This window comes from Cupressus sempervirens, chromosome 5, assembly GCF_028749045.1.
Source record: "Cupressus sempervirens isolate cs-2001-9-10 chromosome 5, ASM2874904v1, whole genome shotgun sequence".
NCBI lineage: Eukaryota > Viridiplantae > Streptophyta > Pinopsida > Cupressales > Cupressaceae > Cupressus > Cupressus sempervirens.
The window spans coordinates 1030895446-1030915277 of NC_143122.1; the positions used below are offsets into that span (position 1 = coordinate 1030895446).

Here is a 19832-nt window from a genome sequence, read left to right on the forward strand (position 1 = left end):
CATACAACATAAACAAGAAAGAAACTACAATAATATGCAAAGTGGAAATGAACTGCTGCTAATAAAATGTTATTTTTCAAAATTCATAAAACCAAATACATGGCAGATTTATCAACTCACTAATTACTTCAGCAATATTGTCATAATACTCCAGCCCATGCTTACGAACTTGTTGCTACAATACTTTGTCCTCCAATCAGTCCACTACCTTCATAATACCATTCGCTCCAAGCGGCATAAGCGTCGGACAAGTAGTGAAGAAGATATGAGCAAAATATCAAATCTGCCTGTAGCCGGAAATGCAACTAAACTGCCTGATAATGAAGCCAATAAGAAAGAATTCCAAAGGCCAAACCCCAAGGGAATGACATCTAGAATGTTACAAGAGAGGATAGACGTCCTCAAATGCCAAGAACGGAGCTGCAACTCACACACCAATTTCTTCTCATATTCAACCTGTCTAATGAAGCTACAAATGCTTCCTTTTATTCTATTCCCACGGGTCCGCTCAACTCATATGGGCAATGTGGGATAAAGATGTGTAATATAAAACATATATTAAAATACCCCTTATGTCTCCCTTGGGTACACATCACCATAAAATAAATATTAAAGTAACACTTTAATATTTTACAATTAAATTAGATGTTACTTTAATAAAACTTCAAGCATTAAAATGTATTAGCAATCGGACTCCGAATAATGCGAGTGATAGCTCATCGGAAAGCTCTCACCGAGGAGTATCGAATCCAATCACCAAAATTGACCTGCACTGTGTCCTGCCGACTTACTAAAAATAGTAAGTATGCCTGAAATTGAGTAAATCAACTTCGTTTTGGCCCAAACTTGAAATGACTAGGCCAAAACACTCCAAGATCCCATTAAACCCTTTGTTAACCCTCGGGACCATGTAGAACAAGGCTAACGCACACACACTTGGTCAATTGCTAAAATGGGGACATTACACATTTAATTCAATCATAAGCTTTAGCAAAATCAATTTTCAAAAACATGGATTGTTGATTGGATTTGCGAGCCTATTCCATGCCTTCCCAAACAAGAATGGTGTTGTGAAGAATATACCTAGACTTATAAAGCTACTTTTCTCTAGCCGCACAATTAAAGGCAAGAGATGGAAAATTTTAAGAGATATTGCCTTACGAATAATCTTATATGATACATTAAGCAAAGTGATGGGACACCAATTATAGATATCCTCAGGATTCCAAGCTTTAGGTATAAATTTGATGTTTCCTTTGTTGACATTAACTCCTAGACTCTTAGAGTAATAGGCTTCAAGATAAACTTTGTGTAGGTCTGGACCAATAGACTCCCATAGGTGCTTGTCAAATTCATAGGGAAATCCATCACACCTGGGGGATTTTTCATCAGCTATGGAAAAGAGAACCTCCTTAAGGTCTCGAACGGTGAGAAGGCACTCACAAAAAGCATGTTGCTCGACCACTAGGCAATTTGGAGTAATAGAAATACACTTTTTGAGGGCCTCCTCCCGAGAAACCAAATTTCCCTGTGAAGCAAAAAACATTTTCATAGTGGTGAACAAAAGCTTGTAAGATGTCAGGGAGATCGAAGAGAACATAACTTCCCTGTTTAATCTTTTTAATCCCAAAATTAGTATGACAGGTTTTAAGAGCTTGGAAGAAATCTTTAGAAGCCTTATTGCCAACCTCTAATGATTTGGGCCCCTCTAGTAGCATAATTGTTTGCAATCTTCTTGTCATGATGAAGCTTGCAAGTTGGATTTTTAAATTGACATCAAAAGGGTTAGGGGTGAGAGTTTTAGAAGCCTTCTTGAGGGCCTTGGTAGTGTAGTCATAAGACCGTCATTTAAAAACTGCCAACTGCCGCCCATAGATGCACAAAAATCTAGCAATTTTGGTAACAAGCTCATTCTACCATTGAATCCAACATTTGACAATGCAAATGTGGATCCACATTCCAAACACGTAGGATATGAGAAATAATGGAAGCATGTGTCCACACTGACATATTGAGGAAAAATTGCGTCATGATAGCTCATTGGACAACTATGTGCCAAGAAATGGTAAAATAAATGGGATAGTGGTCTGATAATGTCACATCTGGCAAAGGAAAGATAGGTAAATCTCAATCCTCAGAAAAAAGAGAAAAAATATTGTGCAGTAATCATGGCACAATCGAGAAGTTTTAAAATGTGGTCAAAGCTAGCTTGAAAATTAGACCAAGTGTGCTAGACCCCACTATGCTGGTGGTAGTTAGTATTGAGATCATAAAGGCCCAATTTATTATGCTTGTAGTTCCAGGCTTCCATTTCCCCATCTATCTAGCAAAAAGGAAAAATGGCATCTTTGTCAGAAGCCAACTCAACCATATTAGCGAAAAGGAAAAATGTCATCTTTGTTATAAGCCAACTTAACCATATTAAAATCGCCACACATAACCCAAGTAGCTGGAGGCAAGTTGTCAGCCATCCAACACCACAATTGAGATCTTTCCATAACATCATTGGAAAAATAAATATTAACTACTCCAAATGAATGATTGTTGATAGAAAGAAAAAGCCAAATTATTCGGTGCATGAGGTTAGAACCATGCAAAATAATAGTAGAATGAAGATGAGGTGACATAAGAGTAACTACACCACCTCTACTAGTTTCATGCTAAGAGGAAAACATAATGCCATCTAGCCAAATGAAACGACATGCAGAAAAAAGCATGAAACCAAAAATTTGAGCCTTCTGCATGTAAAGGAAATCGAAACTACCAAGTCTATGACAGGTGTCCCTAACATAGTACTTTTTGGAGAGGTCTATAAGACCTCACACATTCCATGATACAATAAAATCATGAAAACTCTTCCATATCTTCTTCGTCCTCAAGAGAGGAGTAACTATTTTGCAAGAAAATAGAAACTTGGTTGAAGCTAGAAGGAAACTCTTCTAGACTGGTAGCCCATTGTTTCTCCTTTGGTTTCTCAGCATGTCCGAGAGGACTGTGAAAAAGTTGCACATTCTAAGTCGTAATGGATGATGCAACAAATGGAGTGCAAACCATAATAGGATTGGTAGCCCTTGTGGTTGCCTTGATCCCTTGTGAACTACAAGGGTTTGAAACCTGAGAAACAACAAGGTTTGACTCTGGAAAAACTATTGTCGACCCTACAATGGCTAAGGTTTGCACTCTTGTTGGAATAGGAGGAACTGAAATGATAGTAACATATGACTATTTAGGAGCCAAGGAAGCCTTACCCTTGCGCCTACTAGTAGTCCATTCCTCCGTTTTTTTTTTTTTTTTCCTTTTGCTAGTTTGGTAGGAGCCTCCTTAGGTGGGGATTTTACTCTGGGCACTAGCAAAGGGCAATCCCTAATCTTGTGTTCTACTAACTAGCACCTATAATAGGTGTTGGGCAGGTTCAAGCAGAGAACCTTTTGAGAGAAGGTTTGGGAACCAATCTGTATCTCCATAGAATCCTTGAAATCCTTGGAGAGATCAACCTCAATGCAAACATGTTTCTGAGGATGAGCATTAAAAAACTTGTCGTGCTACTTAGTAACAAATTTGCCAAAAATGTTGACAATGGACTCAATAAAAGGCCAACACGGCAAGGGTAAACCCAAGAAATCAACCCACACAGGAACCCTAAACTTTTTGCCATCAGAGACAGTGAAGTCTTTTGACCATCTTTGAAACACTAGCAGGGACGAATTGATTGACAAAGGACCATTGTTAAAAATCGCATCCGCCTGAGACGAATTGGCAAAACGAAATAGAAAAAAATCTTACGTAAGGTTTTGCACAGTGCCAAGGTGGACTCCATGAGGAGTCTAGCTCTTATTAACTCATTATCGGAGCATGGATTAAAGAGGAGTCCTACCCACAAAATACCCTATCAAGGTATGTTGTTCTTACCAATCATAAGTAACATCAAATTCTTACAAAGGAAGAATAATATCAGGATTACCTCGTGAAAGACCTTCGAGACAAATTTGTGAGGACGTTTGTTCAATGGAAGCACCATGACTTTTCGAAGCAGCAACATGAACACTAGTATCAACAACTGGGTCACCGCTGGCCAGGGCCATTATAAACTAGCCCTAAAAACCCCCACACTAAATGCGGTTTGATAGGTGGTGAACACAGAAGAAAGGCTCAAACAAAGAGTCGTATGCAAAGGAACTCAAAAAATGCATGAAACCCTAAAAAAATAAAAAACTCTAATTCAACCATCATTCTAAAGAAGAAAATAAATAAATAATTAATTAATTAATTAATTAATTTTTTAAAAATTACTATTCTGAAAACACATTCCCCCCAAAAAAAAATGCCCTCCAAAACCATGACTTAAGTATGACTAAAATTACTTTAACAAAGCATGGAAATAATGCTTTGAGTCGCCCAATCTCCCCGTCGACTGGGAAAAATAATCCTCGGAATCTATAGGCTGCAAAGCACAGCCAATAAGCATCTCCAAACATGGAAGCTTTATGCAACCTGAAAACTTGGCTTTCGCTTTTCCACAAACCTTTGAGCTGTCATTGGTGCGTTAATGACCTTCCCAACAAAAGTAAAAGAACGAGCCATGTGGCAATTGGCTACTTGAATGAATACTTGAGAAGACAGCAGAAAGAGACTTGTCTTGCGTCTGGCAAATGCTAATTCGAAGTGCCCCACAATAACAACGCTCCAATTCTCAAATAACCTCAACCAAGTCTACCAATCCCAACCACTCGCGTAACTGGACCCCCTCATTCATTCATTAATTCATACCCATCTGGGTGCTCTTCCTTCTCTCCTTTCTCCATCCCACTGTTAGAATGCCGTCAATTTAGAGCTCCCCAGATGATGTACTCACTCGTAACAACGTGTCGCTTCCTTTACTGTACCCCCATATTTCCACCGTTCATCATCCATGATCTCGCTCATCATCCTATTCTACGTTTCTTCCCCATTTCCCTTTTTATTCTTGCAAAACCAAAACTAGATCTGCCGGCGAAGAGGAAAACTATGCTGATGGATCGCTGGGATTGGGTGAGACTGAGACCCTGCTTTGCAATGCAAGGAAATCCGCAACATTCTGCTGCCTCCAAAGCTGATCAGATAATGGCAAAGTACAGGCCTATTGCTCCCAAACCCCCTCTCCAAACGACTTCCAGTTTAGGTAAGCCTACTTCCGACTCTACTATCTCTGCCTTGGATTTTCTTTCCACTTTCAACCCTACCCACAATAGTAATGGCGGCCACAATGGAAGTGGGATTGGGTATAAGAGGAAGGCCTCTGATCGTTTAGGTATCCCAATCCATTCACCCAGAGTCCTCAAGAAGCCCAGAGTTGTACCCAGTTTAGGTATCCCCTCAATCAACCAAGATATTATTCTGTTTTCTAGGGTACAAGTTGATGGGCAGGCACCAACTCCTGCTAAAGGATTGGAGGCCATGGAGAGGAGAGAGGCCAGTTGTTTCAGTGGAAGCAGTGTTTTGGATGAAAGATGTGGTGGATCTGATGAATGGGTGAGTGTGAAAATGGTGGAGGAGTCAATTGGGGAGGTGGGTGTGGGGAATCTTAGATCGAAGGTTGATGATGTGAGTGTGGGTACAGTGGCAGAGACTCATTGTGGTTGTGGGTCTTCTGATTTTCTTGTTTCCCCAATTGCTGCTGTAGAGGAGAAGAATGATCTGGTTACTCTTCCACTCCTTCCACAGGCACCACCGTTGCATAATGGTTCTAGTGCATCATCTAATAAAGAGGGCAGTGCTCCTTATAATAATAATAATGGATCATCTCATAAGGAGGGTATTCCATTGAGACTCTTTGGTAGAGATCTAGGCCATACAGAAGTTGGGTCATGCCAAAGCAACAGTAATGAAAGTCTAAAGCTTGCGAAGGTTGTACCCATTGTTGGCCTTTCGTTCATCTGACTGATGTATTGTATTGTATTGTCGGTCCTTTGTTTGTCTAACTGTATAGAAATTATACGGTTCAGTTTTGTATGTTCTAGAGTAGAGAAGATGTCTAGAAGCTGTAGAGGCAGAGAGTTGTATTAGAAATGTCATCTGTTGGTCCCTTCCCTCTGCAAATCTGTCATGTATACCATACTGAATGCTAAGCTGTCTAGATCTACAGTAAATATGTAGAAACTACTAGCAGAAAACCTGTACGTACATAGATCATGAATACTGTCCATAAGAACGTCTATATACATTATATATACATTATGTAAGATGATAATGTCCTAGCAGTGTCCACTTGTACATACACTATGTAAATATACATAGATTATATCCTAGCAGTGTCCACTTTTTATATACGCTTGTAAATCCTAGCAGTGCCCGTAAGCCCATGTAAGTATTGTTAAATACCATGTTTGATATTAATACTAGACCATAATCTTGCATATTGGGAGGAGAATAGAGCACACTTTGCTCATTCTATGTTGATACTAATTAGATGATTATAAAAAATTATCTTCATGTATATGTAGAAGGGAATATAATTTCAGTTACTTTTGATCTACCTGTAAATTGCTATCCCATGTTTTATATATAATTATTCTCATTTGCGGCGTTATGATTCTAGATTCAAGTACGTACAATTTAGTTGTATTATGGAGTGTGATCTGTTTTCTTAATGTAAATTAGATTCAAGTACATATAATTTATGGAACGTTTCTTTCTGTTTTTAAATGTCAATAAGTATTACACAGTTCAATCCAAAAACATGGTGCGGCCATCATAATGCATTGTGAAAATCTATTATCTTGTGTCAAATATTTGATTCAATTTATTATTTTTATAAGTTTGTTAGAAATTTTAAATTTTCTCTCTTTTATATTAAAATGTGGTATGGTTCTTCTCTTAGATAAAATGATATATACAAAACCTTATTCCACCTTTCAAAATGTAATTCTATCAACTAGAACTAATTTGCATAACTAATATCACTCATTCAAAATACTTTAATTGCTACTATCTTGTATTTGATGATAAGTCTTAACGTGCTATTAGTATGGCATTTATTATCAAAAGATTCCAATACAGCCATTATCAAATAGCTACATTTTCTTGTATCTTCATAAATTGATAGTACATCATTTTTAGAGCTACTTTGCATGCTACTCTAATGGGTCTTCAATATACTACACATATAGTGTATTATTAGGTGTAGGTAGGAATATGATATTATAATGTATGTAGGTGGATCAAAGCGTCAACATGTTGTACACATTACTCAAGTTAATTATATTATATTATATCATATCGATAATATTTGTAAATAATTATATCAAGTGACGAGTGATCCTTTGTTGGGATTACTACTCCATTCTATAAGTAGAAGTTGGTCTATGTGTATCTATCAAATGTTGTTGTGAAATTATATTTATTCACTATTTAGGATGATTTTAATTTTTATTCTTAGTTTGTAAATCTTGTGATGTGACATGAGATTTTTTTTCTGTTTTTTTTCTTAGTTTTCCATTAGTTGTCAAGGGTAACGTCGTACATGTAGATCTCCTAAAACGTAAGTTTAATTCTGCCAGTATTTTGGCGACCCTTTGCAGGTGAGTGAACAACTTAAAGCTAAGGTTTCAACATTTGGATATTTAGAGATCTCTCTATAGGGAGCGTGAAGTGCAAAGTGGTCAAAAAGTGTCATTTCAAAACACTTACTCGATACCCACCATGTTTTGCACCAATAGTCGCTCACTCAAAAATACAAATACTTGTGGCTAAATGTCAAAGTAAGCTTTATGAAATGCCCCAACAGTGGTGCACACATGGGCCAATCACCAACTAAAAAGCTAAAAAAATCAACTATTAGTACATGTGTGATTGACTATTAGTACACGTGTTCTCATTTTTTGGGTTGTGATTGTTTGGTATCTATGAAAAAAATAATAACGGTTATCAGACCCACTATCGGTAATGGGGTCTTTTCACCTATAGCTCTTTAAAATTTTGCAACTACAACTATTGAAATAAATGGATGAAATCCACCAATATTCACCTTGCGTATATTTTCTCCCTTTTATACTATTCTAACAAGCTTTCTTTCTTACAAGAATTACAATATGTAAGACTAGCTCTTGTTTGACCCACCTATTAACTCTAATGTATTTTTGCAACACTATTGCTACATATTTCTCCTTTATTTTTTAAGTTGTTACTCATGTGGTTGTGATCACTCTAAAAGGGATCTTACAATGGCTTTGGAGAGGCATGAAAGTCTTTAAATCCATTAAAACACATTAAATGTGGACTTAGGGTTTTCTAAGGTAATTTTTTTTAGATCATATGACCTTATGCATAGTTTCTCCATTGTGAACAATGTTTTTAAATGGTAATAGAAAAATGTTTGTGGCCATGAAAAGTGACTTTTCTATTCATTAATAGCATTTTCAAATTGTAAGTAGAGTTTCAAATACTTCTTTTTTTGTGCACAATAGGACAATTCATGTTTAGAGGGCACGTCTTGGGTATACAAAGTTCAATTTTCAGGAATAAAGAGCAATTTTTTTTAAAATTCCAAGCACTTTTCAATGGAGCTTATGTTTATTTATTTATAGTTTGTTTTATTTCTAACTGGAGTCTATTTTAGAAATTATTTTATAATCTCTAAATTTCCCTTTTGATGGCTAGTTTTATACAAGTCCATAGATGTTTAGCTACTTTATATATCATTATGAGATATAGGTTTATCTATTCAATTAAGAGTCAAGAATTGAGGGGTATCAAGTCCGCCAAATTTGCCCAAGCTTCTGGAGATTAAACATATAGGAAATTTGATAAGCTTTTCTTATCCATTCATCCAACTTCTTAAGATTTTAATTCTATGCATCTTTTACTCAATTTATTAATTTAACACATTCTAGATGATATTTTAAACATCTTGGCCCCTAGAGATTTTTTATCTTTTGAGTGGGTTTCGTTTAAGTTATTTGATAAATTATATGTATTTCTGGTGATTTTCAATCCTATCTATTGATTTATAAAACTAAATGTAATTACTATGGGAAGAGCACTCATACCATTTATTAACATACATTTTAAAGAATTTTAATGATCTAAAACTTCTTTGTTAAATTTATAAATTGAGAAAAAAACTGTGTATTAAATATCATCAATTTGCAAGATTATTTTAGTCTTCTATTTATAGATGCATATGATATTTACACACAAATATCTTATGTGGAGACATCATTCATATATGTTGTCCAGTAAGTCAACAATTCAAAATCACATAAACATCTTCCAATAGTGAAACGATTAAAATAATAGGAAAATTAATCACATGAATGATGTAAAATGTACAATGATCAACCTTTCCACATAGGAAAGATGAGCTAAAAAGGGAGGATTAAAACTTGGACTACCAACCTAAAGATGCAATACTTGTGAGCTCAATTAAAAATCATGTGAGAAAGTGTCAATCATGAATTCAATAGATGCCTCAATTTTTGAGGACATGTGTATCAATTATATGAAGTGAGAAATAATATACAATAACCTAAGTAAACTTACACTGGGTCAAAAGAGGTTAATCTTGGAAAGATGATTCTATAAATATGTCGATACTAACTCTATTCACACTAACAACCTCCCTTAATCATAACAAAGGGGAAATATATGCAAGATGATGTGATTTGACCACTAGGCTATGTTAGGTACTCATGTAAATATTTCTCATAAAGTGGAGTGTATTTTCCTAAAAAGTTAGTGTTAACCAAAAAATCATTTGTTGGTTATTGTTGATGATTTTGGTGATATGGTTATCATTTCTAGAAAACCATTATAAAAATAGAATCATTATTGAGGAGTTTGATAAACAGGTGAATAGAAAAAGACAAAAGGTTAGCAGTTATACCAAGGTAAGGCCATGCAACTTGTTCCCACTTTTCATCATGAACAGATCAAATGAAAAGTGGGATAAAACTTTTTAAGTGGCTTCATGCAAAGTAGAGGCTTCCATTGAAGCCTCCACATGGCTTCAAATGAAGCCATGTGGAGGGGGCTTTGCTCAAAGCCCTTGGTGCCCATAGGCCTACTTGGGCTTCGAGCAAAGTCGTGAGATTCCTTCGAAGCCTTTACGGCTTCATGTGAAACCCCAACAGCTTCATTCAAAGCCTTTCAAAAGCCTAACCCCAAACGAAAACAATGATTTTTAAGTCGTTTTACCATTTTGAAATGTCATTATCACGATGACAGTTTTGCAATAGTGGTTGGAGCGAAATTTGTGATGTTTATAGTTACATCATCATTTTGGATTAGCATTTTCAACCTCCTTTAAAGCATTCAATGTACCAAGTATGTCCATTTTTGTATTTTTAATGAATATTTAGTTATTTTTAGTGATTGTTTAGTTATTTTGATGAATTATTAGTAGTTTAAAAAAATATTTAGTTAGTATTATGAATTTATTTAGCTTTTTTATGGGTATTTTGTTATTTTTTGTATACAATAATTATTTTTTATGTTTATATGTTGTATTTTAGTTTAAATGTTAGAAAATATTCTTAAAATCGTAGTTAATGGAATAAATATTATATTTTTAGTTTATTTAAAATGCTAGGTAGATAAACAAAAAAAACAAAAAAAATGATTAGATTTAGAAAACCAAAAATATGATTCTAGATGTAGAAAACCAAAAATAGGATTCACATGATTCGATGTAGAAAAGTAAAAATATGATCTAAGATGTAGAAAACCAACAATAGGATTAGATGTAGAAAAAAAAATGATTTAAAACTCTAGATGAATAAAAATTAATAAAAAATTACTTTCAATATCTAGAAAAATTCTCTCCCATCACTTTCTCTCACTTCTCACTTTCTCTCTCCTCACACAAGTTCTCTCTCCTCATACTCTCTCCCTCTTCTTACTTTCTCTCTCCTCACACTTTCTTTCTCCTTGAACTCTCTCTCATCACACTTTCTCTCTCCTCACACTCTCTCCCTCTTCTTACTTTCTCTCTCCTCTCACTCCTCTCTCCTTACTTTCTCTCCTCACACTTTCTCTCTCCTTTCTTTCTCTCTCATCACTTTCTCTCCTCCTACACAAACACTCTCTCTCTCTCTCCCTCTTATTACTTTCTCTCTCATCACTTTCTCTCTTCTCACTCTCTCTCCTCTCAATTCTCTCTCCTTACTTTCTTTGTCATCACTTTCTCTTTCCTCACACTTTTTCTCTCCTTGAACTCTCTCTCTATCTTCACTTTCTCTCTCCTCACACTTTATCTCTCTTTTCAAATCTCTCTCCTCTCACTTCTCTCTTTTATCTTTCTCTCTCATCACTTTCTCTCTCCTCACACTTTTTCTCTCCCCTCACACTCTCTCCCTCTTCTTACTTTCTCTCCTCACACCTTCTCTCTCTCTCATCACTTTCTCTCTCTCTCCTCACTTTCTCTCTCTCTCTCTCCTCACTTTCTCTCTCCTTGAACTCTCTAGCTCTCTTCACTTTCTCTCCTTTCTCTCTCTCTCATCACTTCTCTCCTTTCTTTCTCTCTCATTACTCTCTCTCCTCACACTTTCTCTCTCCTTGAACTCTCTCTATTCACTTTCTCTCTCCTCACACACTCTCTCTCTCCTCACACTTTGTCTCTCCTTGAACTCTCTCATAACTTTCTCTCTTCTTGAACTCTCTCCAATTTCTCTCTCCTTTCTCTCTCATCACTTTCTCTCTTTCCTAGAACTCTCTCTTCACTTTCTTTCTCATCACTTTCTCTCTCCTTGAACTCTCTCCCTCTCTCTCATCGCTTTTTCTCTCCTTTCTCTCTCTCTCTCATCACTTCTCTCTCCTTTCTTTCTCTCTCATCACTTTATCTCTCTCCTCACACTTTCTCTCTCCTTGAACTCTCTCATCACTTTCTCTATCCTCACTCTCTTCACTCTCTCTCATCTTTTTCTCTCTCCCCTCTATCTCTCTTTCTCTTCACTTTCTCTCACTTGTCTCTCCTTTCTTTCTCTCTCAACACTTTCTCTCTCCTCATGCTTTCTCTATCTCCTCACACTCTCTCCCCTCTTCTTACTTTCTCTCTCATCACTTTCGTAATATTAAGTTAACATTAAGTTCCCCTTATGTTCTTGTAATATTAAGTTAGCATTTAGTTTGCACGTTGTACTTGTAGATGGCATCCCTCAATCAACCTTAGGGTTAGGGACAGGGAGAGGGTCAAGTACATGATCAGGGACATGGACAGGATCAGGCATAGGGACGGGGATAGGGATAGGGATAGGGACAGAGATAGGGACAGAGATAGGCTTAGGGACATGGATAGTATCAGGCTCAGGTACAAGGATCACCTGTTGATGTATCATCTGTCCACCATCATGTTCCTGATATGTTGACTATATTCCAGTTTTTGACCACAAAGACTACTAGAGTGAGATCAACTATTCAGAGATCTCAAGATCGTCTATATGGAGGTATATGTTAGCAAATTTTGACTAGTCTTGAGGAGGTTACTAATAGACTTAGATCATAGTCTGCATTTACACCATAGTCTATAGATATGATTTTTGCTAAGCTTAGAGTAGAGATCCCGATTGGTGTATCCTTAGACCAGGTTTAGAGCCTAGTTTCTAAGGAGATTATCAAACGAGAGTTCTTCCCATTTTATGAGGGGAAGATCAAGGTCGGGGCATATCAAGTTACTAGATGTGTTGTGCCACAAATTTCTTGTATGATATACTCTTAATTCCTAAAAACATGGTCATTATCCTAATAACGACCAAATTCCATTATATTTTTCCTAGTAATTGTACATGGAGTTTTGTTTGGGGCACGATGTCAACTATTTAGATATTCCAGGATATTATGGTCAGGTACATGGTAGAGTTTTTGATTGTGATGCATACCGTGAGGTGAGTTGTGTTGTTCCTCATTATTGCGCATTGGTGGGATCTAGGACCCTAGCAGCGACTCCAGTGATGGTTGCTACTATGGATAGAGTTGCCATTGCTTCTTAGAGGGAAGTAGTTGATCAAATAGGACACATAGCATTTGCTGCTAAGAGCATTACATATGACACTCTGGGTAGATATCTTTTGAGTAGACCTAGTCAGTGTAGATCATCTTCTAAGGCATCATCTAGTACTAAATTGTCCACTAATGAGATCTATAGAGTTGCACATATTCCTATGCTATGAGATATACATGGCCTCACTGGAGAGCACATACATATGGAGATGGCCTTATATCTTCTAGATGATCTTTTACATGCATATTCATACATCACAGATACACAAGATGCCTTTACATGGTGTCACAAAGACAATTTCATAGAGGCCTATATTTTAAGTGTCCCATGACATGCCATCAGGTCATGCACACCAGAGTACACAACACTTTGCACAAGACTTTGGCATTGAGAACTCTACACATAACTTTGGCACTTAGTAGTTTAGCGCTCAACACTCAACTTAGCACTCAGCACAACACTCTGGTGTAGCTCCACCCAAGGGGACCTTATGAGTTGGTTGAGGTATTTTTATTTCTGCTAATGGAGTTGACATTATTAATCAACAGTTATGAGATTTGAGTGAGATTCACTTTCTTAGTGAGATAGGATCATACATGGACATGTTTCTATTTTAGTCTATTGACTCTACACCACTTCCATCACAGCTTGTTAGTCCTTTGCACTCTTCACTATTTCAGAGGATTGAGACTATTGGAGATGGAGTTTTTGTTGATGACACCTTAGTATGTGTCACTGATGACCCTCTTGCTCCTCATACCTAGGTACACCTCTTTTAAGTTTCATTTTTACAATAACAAATTTCCATGTACAAGTATATAATTATATACTCATATTTCCAAATGAGTTATATTTTTGTAGGCACGGGTAGCAATGCATGCTTCTTCCAATGTGAGCTTTGATCGTAGTGAGAGGAGAGATGTTTTTGATTCAACACATACTACTCTTGGGGCTACAAATATGATGGATGTGACACCACTAGTGCTCAGGTAAATTATAAATAAAATTTGAAATTAATTTAAAATTTACTAGATACACGTGCACTTGTACCTATACATGTCTAAAATGTTGCTATATTTTAACTTGCAGGGCTCAGTTGATAATCCATAGACACATGATCCTCATGATTCTCAATTAGAGGGTCGCTCTGTTCGTATGCATCTAGATGACTCTAGTTTAAGACACATGCACATGTTTACTTTATCATTGATCTAATCAAGACATAGACATTTATGGTTTGACACACACACATACACATATACACATATTGAACATTACACATATGTTTATGATTAATTTTTTTATTAAACACATGATTGGTTTGAAATTTATTCAATCATCTTATATGTTTCTAGTTTATGGTATGGATGTGATATATCTATTTCATTTATGGTTAGACATGTGTACATGATTGGTTCAATTTATGATTATCTAAATATGATGTTCATGTTTATCTAAATATGATATTCATGTTTCTAGTTTATGGTCCATGTGATATTCATGTATTTAGTTTATGGTTAGATGTACATGATTGATAAAAATGCACACACACACACACACACACCCCTAAACTTTTTATAAATTGAAAATGTAAGTATTCAATATAAGTCCTAGCACTTGTTATGTATGAAATGAACACCTATACACATGTCTAGACACATATAATGAACATACACACGTATGTATTTAAAGTGGATTAAATTAAATATGAAATATGAAATATCTAAGCAAGTGATCTAGAAATACAAAACTTATTAAATGTAGCAAGTCCTGGAAATATAAAATATCTAAGTAAGTTATACAAATATGAAATATTTCAAGTGGTTCCACACGCTCATGGAGAACATTTAATATTTTCTCTTGTCCTCAGTATCTAATCTCCACTTGTGACATCCACCTTTATTTTTGACTGGACATAGACAAATGGATGTAGCAATAATATGATGACTATATTGAAGCACTTTATTATCAGGTTGGTAATCAACAAAGTGAATTCCATGTTTCACTAATTTTGTGTTGCCAGAGATATGTTCCCTCCAAAACAATTGCACCTGCAGACCATGCATTTAAAATTTAATTTAATGTACACACATATGTAATAAATAAATTCATCATTTAAATATAAACACCCATAATTTCGTTAATTTAATGCACATACCTGTAGGGAATAACATTCCAGCACTTTCTTCAAGTTCAATTAATTTCATCCTTTCTACAGTGCAACGCAATAAATAGTAACTCACCCCTACATTTTCAGGCTCAACAATAATTGCAAAGACTTTTCCTATACACACAATTTAAATATATATATATATATATATATATATATATATATATATATATATTGAACTAGTTCAGAGATATAGTTATAATCAATAGAAATCAAAAGAATGTCATCAAAGTTTTCACCTTCATCTCGATTATCTATATTAGTAACAACAAGTGGTGCCAAATTCCATAGACCTACATATACACGATCTTGATTGATGCATTCATTGTAATTCTCAACAATGCAATAACAACAAAAGCATGAATAGTCTCTTGTGTACAATGTCCAATTGTGATGATTGGTATTCATTACAGAATGTAAGGATCATGTTATTTCTATCCTCTTGCAACCATGCATATTTTTTCTATCCACAAGTGAAGACACATATTTAATATATAAAACAACAAATTAGAGACAAAAATATATATATTCACATGTCATGTGCATATAACTTAAATTAGATTTAAGAGAATATATATATATATATATATATATATATATATATATATATATATATATATATATATATACACACACATGCATGCGCATTTACCTAATATCTCCCAAAAGACTCTACATGGTACTATTTGACTCATTCTTGATGATGCGCCAAAATCATTTGATGCAAAATGTGTATTGTACCATTCAACAACATCATGTGCATTATTTATATGAACTCCCTTATAATTCATTTGATACTTTTGTAGAGCACGTTTGATACAAGCTCCAACACCATCATGTTCACCTTTGCCATGTCCACTTTCAAAGAAACTCCATAGATGTGGTATATTTTCATCACAATGATATCAACAAAGTGCATAAAATGGTTGAGCTGATTTGAATTGTGCAACACACCCATCTGACCAAATATACAGTTTACCAATACTTATGCCTCTTTCTTTGATATATGCAAAAATGTTATTGAAACAATGTTATACATAATTAATATCACATTCTTTATCATCACTTATGTAGAAGTGATATTATTTTTTGATGACTCATGCTTCAACTGTGCTTTGAATACCATCCAAATCTAATTGTGCATGACGATAGCACACTTGCACCATAATAGTAACCTAATATGAAAAATAGTTGTCTAATTGAATAGCCACTTTGCAAAATATGCATGATGAATATATGGTTGTATCAAACTTTTAAATTTGTCCATAAATGCTCCATCAGTCATCTCCTCTTCAACATATTCTAATTTTTTTTATCCTTTCCTAGATTTTGTTTGATTTGTTACATACTTGTAACCCTTGCAAGTTATCATTTTTGCGACATCAATATCTTCATTATTCAAAGGAAAAAGAGCCAAATTAGAACACCTGTCACATATTCCTCTAACACAATTGATTTGACCAACATGATCATCTATTTTTCACATAAAATAGATGAGATGAACTCACTTCATCTACTAAGAGGGGCATTTTTATAACCAAAATTTTCTTCTATAAATTTCTGATAAACTTGATAGTGGAGATCAAATTCAATATCATAACGACAACAACAAGTTTCAAACACTTTGTTTCTCCTAACATAATATGGCTTCAATCTTTCAAATAATGTTTTCCCAATCTTTATATCATGATTTGAACTACAAAATGAGACATACATTTCATGTTGTGTTATGTCCAACCAATGTTTTGTATGATGTTCATAAAGGTTAGGTCTAACCCTATATCTGAGAATATCTTCAGTATTTGATGAAGGGCGAGTATTATCAATCCAAAATGATATTACCAATTTTTTGATTCTATCATCAATCATATCACAACGAGGAACTCTACACAATTTCCCAATTCCTTCCAAAGTGCTATCATCCAAAACCATTGTTCTCTTAATATATTTTGATATGGTTTTTCTACTAAAACCAATATGTGATGAAATTGAAGATATTTGTCTATTTTGGGGTATACTACTACCAAGAATAGACTGCAACATAACTCTTCTTATAGTGCTCTTATCTTTACTTTGAGTTTTCTTCCCTATAGCTCGCTCAAACCTTTCTTAACATTTTCAATAATATCACTTTGCATGTTAGAAAATTTTCTCTTTTTTGATGTTGTGTCTACACCTAACATTTTTAATGATTCTTCCAAGTTTTTCTGTAAAAGAACACAAGCAAGTACTTGAGTTTTTTCAAGTGTTTCCAAAACATCAAATTTACTTGGTATATTTGTTACTATCTTATTCAAACCCCCTTTTTTGGAAAGACTTAATATCAACAAGTTGTTTCAATTTATACACATTCATTGTAAGTAAATTATCTAAATTTATATGACTAATATTTTTCTTTACAATTGTGGCTAGTCTTATGCATTCATCCATACCAATTTGAGAAAATGATCATGACCCTTCTCTAAGTTCCATTAGTTCATATCGTGAATTATCATGTCCCAGATTGTTATTTCCTAGATTGTTATGACTCAAATATTCTTCAACATGTATTTTCTCATCTTGTGATTGTTTGTTAAGACCTACATGAATATATATAAATAAATTTAGAAAATTAATTATAGAATTGAAAATATACACGTCCATACGAATTTACACATGTACATACCTTCTCTTCTTTTGTGATAACTTACTAAATTTTTCTCATGATTTCTACTTTTTGCATCTATTAATCTATTTCTTGTAGATTTACTTTGTCTTCCTTGCTATCATCCCATATTTAATTTTCAAAAACTTATAAAAAAAAATTGAATTGTCAAGTGGGTCTTCAAAAAACTAACAAACATTTCAAATTGTCTTGAGTCCTCTTCCTTTTTCTTCAAAACAACGATTTCCTTGTAAAATTTTTTTGCATTGATTTAAAAATGAGCATACAATTGTTTTTATATCAAATAAATAAATTTTAAAATTTTTATTTCATTCGAAGCCTCTAGTCATATTGGCAAGGAGTCAAATGGGTAAAATACACATTATTGACAAATAGGGCAAAGAAGTTAAGTATTATCAACAAGAAGAAAAGTTTGGTTTACTATCAATAAATTGAAAGCTATCAATAAACAATAGAAGAGGAGAATGTGTAAACTAGTCATCTGTTTAGACAATAGAACATGGAGATTAAGAACAATTTTGAAAGAATGATAGAGCTAATCATGTTATGAGAATATTCATTGAATTTGGATAGAAGATGAAATGATCTACATAGAGGATTATGCATGATGGAATTTTTTATAGATATTTGTGGAAATATCTAAGTGAAGATTTTGAGGAGGATTTAATGAACAAGATAAAAGCAATATTCCACCTTGGGATTGATAGAAAGATCATGATGTAGTCGATCCAATCAAAGCATTTGGAAAGTTCAAGAACATGACGAATTCAGAAGAAATCTATGAAAGGATCTCAAACCCTAATTAGGTTTTATACATGTTAAATGTTAAAAAGGAGATCAAGTATAGTAATTAAGAGTTGAAGGAATAAATTAGATATAGAATTGAATTGTGATCGTGAATCTAGTTATAGAGAAGGAACAGAAGAATTCGAGGAGCAGAGACATAACATAAGGGATCCAAATAACTTTAGGGAGAAAACACTAAAGGTCATTATTATCTTGTTAGAATACTTAATTATTTTTTCAAGTGTTTGTGAAATCCTGTAATCGGGTGGTTCCTAAGAGGACTGAAAGTTCTTAACAAAAGTATTTGTAAATACTCTACAAGATAAACACTGTATAAGTGGGATAGAATCTCATAACAGAGTAGTCTTTAATAGGATTTTTAGATACATCTAACAATGTATCAATCACTCCTAACAAGGTGACCCACTTAAAGGTGACAATTGTAGCCCTTAACCAGGCTAACATTTTCACTACATTGAAGAGTTGTGGGTTTCATCCCCACCACATTTTTCCCTCCAACAAAGGGTTTTTGCAAGACCAAACAATATGGAGTTATGTGTGGGTGCATTATTTATGGTTACATGCTTACTTTTATTATTTTTACATTCTAGCAAAAGGAAAACATGTTTAAACTACTACAAGTTAATGAATAAAAGTTATTGAGTATTAGATCTAGTATTTGACTAAAAAGTTTGATTTGGTGAATTGTGCATGAATATTGATTAACTCTGAGTACCCACCTCTCCAATAATTTGTCTTTGAGTTAAGTTCTCTAGAGGAAAGTTTAACACCTTGAGAGTAGATATGAGAATATGGAAATGTATAGGAGAGAAAGGAAAATGGAAGAAGCTTTGGAGGTAGCTAGTGAACTAATAGAAGATTTGAAAAGAAAGTTGAAAGTCTCATTTGAAGAGGGAAAGGAAATATCTGAACAACTATAGATAAGTCTAGACTACACTGAATCTATGATAGAAAGTAGTGCAAACTTAAAATAAGCTAATGCCACTATTTTAGATATGATGGAAAAGATTAGTTTCCTAGAAGAAGAGTTAACAAAAATTAAAATGGAACATGAGAGTCAATCTCTTAGAATGACTAAATTAATTGAGAGAATATGAATAATTAAAAGTGCCAAAACAATGCTTGAAACAAAAATAAATAAATAATGAACAAACTATAAGAGACAAGGATGTAGTTATTCAAAGACTAAAACAAGAGAATAACACACTCTATGAACTCTT

The 19832-nt window shown here is 34.4% G+C and overlaps 1 long non-coding RNA gene across 1 annotated transcript; it reads left to right on the forward strand.

Annotated features, from left to right (window-relative positions):
* Positions 1-10523: 10523 nt before the first annotated feature.
* Positions 10524-14327, forward strand: LOC149559449 (uncharacterized). The gene is made up of 3 exons (XR_016365156.1): positions 10524-13734; positions 13832-13959; positions 14060-14327. It is a non-coding gene; the product is annotated as an uncharacterized LOC149559449 (long non-coding RNA).
* The last annotated feature ends 5505 nt before the right edge of the window (positions 14328-19832 follow it).